Genomic DNA, 3,679 nt, shown 5'->3' on the forward strand with positions numbered 1-3,679 from the left:
ACGTGATTTATGATAAACCCTTTTATGGTCAGTTTTAATTGCAATTATCTCATAAGTTTAATGAAAATGTTTTAATCGAGTAACATATTAAAACTAATTTTATACAACTTCAGTGTGTCATACATCTTTCCCTTACGGCAAAGAAGACAGTTACCCTTGGAATTCTAGATTAATGTAGTAATAGTCACATGTTCAAGCTCTACTGAATATGATTTAGTTATAATTTGGCCCTCGAAAATCTATTTAGTTACTAAAAAAAATCACCGAAGACGGAAATATTGATTCGTTATCAAACCTGGCTGTCTTCTTCGAAACTGACTGATAAGAAGAGATCCACCTCTGAGTTGGGTCTGAAACTTTTGCAATATCTCAAATGACCATTTCTGCTCTCCGTCTTACGTGAGAATATTTTCGTTTGCAGATTTAGCTTCCAGATTAGTCAATTTTACTGAAAGAATGAATTTGAGATATTTCGATATGCTGTCATGTATTTTAGATCTATTTTTCTCTAAAAGTTTCAAATACTAAAATATTACGAAAGCGTATCTATAGAGTATGTAGGCTAGTCATGATACCGATACAAATATTTTTGGCACAGTATTTCGTTGGGCTAAAGTTTTGAACAATGTGAAATGTTGACAGGGCATTGATAGTTCAAATGTGAATCTTTATTGGACATCGTGTGAAGTTTAATTCCAAATATGAGTGATTTGAAAGAGAAACCAATGATAAAAATCTTATGAAAGTTGTTAAAAAGTTTAAATGTATGTTAAATTTATCTATAGGGAAAATACAATGGCAATTAAATATAAAAACTGAACATAAATGCTTCAGAAATGTTTTCATACGTCAATGTCAACTATATCACAGAAGCAAAATTGTCAGAAAACAGGACAAATTGAAAAAAAAAAAAAAAAAAAAAAATGTATAGCCTATTTGAAGCGTTTCTGCCTGGTGATCTGAAAGACTGTGGTTCGAGACTATTTACAAGCTCTCTATTTTCGTGTAGTAACTTTACCAATTATTATTATTATTACTATTATTATTATTATTATTATTATTATTATTATTATTATCATTATTATTATTATTAAGCTACAAACCTGGTTGGAAAACCGGATGCTGTATGTCCAGGGGATCCAACAAGGAAAATATCTCCTATATAAACTATAGAAACTTTGAAAAAACAAGATGAAGAGAAATAATATAGAATATTGTGCTCGAGTGTACCCTCAAGCAAGGGAACTCTAACAGTGGAAGTTCATGGTACAGTCGGCGTCAAAACTGATGTAACAATGGCAAAATCCATCGTAGGTACATAGTTAGAAACTCTTGTGGAGTTTTAAGTTAGAATATATTATTTAAATTACTGTCATCATCTTTAACTGACAATAATTATCAGTTGCTAACTGTAGCAGTAATAGTTCATGAGAAAAAAATAAAAAAAATAAAAAACTGTAGAATCATATTCAGTTCTCAATATGTAATATCGAGTGTTCATTATTCAGCGGCAGCATGAACCGGCCAGTGCACCGCCATTGGCCAAATGTGATTGTAAATTACTTGCTAGCCTATATAAAAAAATATTATAATTTCGTTTTATTAAGCACAAAGGAGTTCAGCATCTGATTAAAAGAAATATATATATATAAAACTCCAGTGGGTGTGCAGAAAAATTATAAATCTAAGTTATATGGGCGTTTGACTAAATTTTAGAAAATCTAGTACTCGAGTTATGCCCGAGTGCCGGAGTCGACAAAAAACACGCAAACACTCACACAAACACACACAAACACTTATATATATATATATATATATATATATATATATATATATATATATATATATATATATATATATGTATATATATATATATATATACACATATACATATATATATATATATATATATATATATATATATATATATATATATATATATAATATATATATATTATATATATATACACTATATATATATATATATGTATATATATATATATATATATATATATATATATATATATATATATATATATATATATATATATATATATATATAATTTTGCTTTTTGATCTCGTGAAATTAAAACTCTGTTGATGGACCTTGATGCTTATGGAGGTGTAGACCCAAATGCTATTTTTCTTTTGTTTTTTATAAAGACAGCAGATTTCTTAGCTCTGAAGTTATCTGTTATTTTGCGCAAGTTAGCAAGAAGAGGAGCTTGTAGCACTTGTTCGAGAATTGGTAATGTTACTCCTCAATGTAAATGTGTTTGTGGTAGCTCAAGTCCCACTGATTACCGCCCAATTTCCATAACTCCCATATTACCTAAAGTTTTTGAACGTCTTCTGGCAAAACGTCTTAATAGGTTTGCTGAAGGTAATCATCTATTCCCTAGTTTGCAATTTGGTTTTCGTAAAGGCCTTGGAGCATGTGATGCCCTTCTTACAATCTCCAATGCAGTACAGAAATCCCTTGATTGTGGTCGGGAAGTTCGTATGATTGGCCTTGATTTTAGTGCTTGCCTTTGACCGTGTTAATCATGAGGCCCTTGTTTTCAAACTGAAACAGTTGGGAGTGGGTGGGTCGTTTCTTAGCATTATTACTGATTTTTTAAGTAGTAGATCTCAAAGAGTTGTTGTTGATGGGCACCATGGTGAGTATAGGAATGTGATATCCGGTGTTCCACAGGGTAGTGTTCTTGGCCCATTACTTTTCATACTATATACACATGACATGTGGTTTGGCCTAGAAAATAAGCTTGTTGCATATGCAGATGATGCTACTCTTTTTGCATCGATTCCATCCCCTTAATGTAGATCTGGGGTTGGTGAATTCCTTAATAGAGATTCAGCTAAAATTAGTGCATGGTGCAAATTATGGGGTATGAAGTTGAATCCTAACAAAACTCAAAGTATGATTGTTAGTAGGTCAAGGACGGTGGCTCCTCAACATCCGGATCTCAGTATTGATAATGTTTCTTTAAATTTGTATGACTCTTTCAAAATTTTAGGTGTGATTCTCGACAGCAAATTTACTTTCGAGAAACATATAAGGTCTGTGTCTTCTTCAATTGCTCAAAAAATTGGCTTATTGAGAAAGTCTTTTAAGATATTCGGTGATCAATCTATTCTGAAGAAGTGTTTTAATTCTTTTATTCTACGTTGTTTTGAGTATTGCTCTCCTGTCTGGTCTTCAGCTGCTGATTCTCATCTTAATTTGTTGGACAGAAACTTACGGTCTATTAAATTTCTTATTCCTGATCTAGATATTAATCTCTGGCACCGTCATTCAATTAGTTCATTATGCATGTTGCATAAGATTTTTCATAAGTCTGACCATCCTTTACATTCAGATCTCCCTGGACAATTCTATCCTGTTCGTAATACTAGGCAGGCAGTTGATTCTAATAGCCAGGCTTTCTCCATCATAAGTCTCAATACTACGCAGTACTCTAGAAGTTTTATTCCAGCTGTTACAAGTTGTGGAATGATCTTCCTAATCGTGTTGTTGAATCAGTAGAACTTCAAAAGTTCAAAGTTGGAGCAAATGCTTTTTTGTTGACCAGGCGAACATGAGTCTTTTTATAGTTTATATATGACATATTTGTTTTTGACGTTGTTAATAGTTTATATATGACATATCTCTTTTGACATTACTTTATTTAGAATGATT

The sequence above is a fragment of the Palaemon carinicauda genome, chromosome 29 (genome assembly GCF_036898095.1).
Source record: "Palaemon carinicauda isolate YSFRI2023 chromosome 29, ASM3689809v2, whole genome shotgun sequence".
Lineage (NCBI taxonomy): Eukaryota > Metazoa > Arthropoda > Malacostraca > Decapoda > Palaemonidae > Palaemon > Palaemon carinicauda.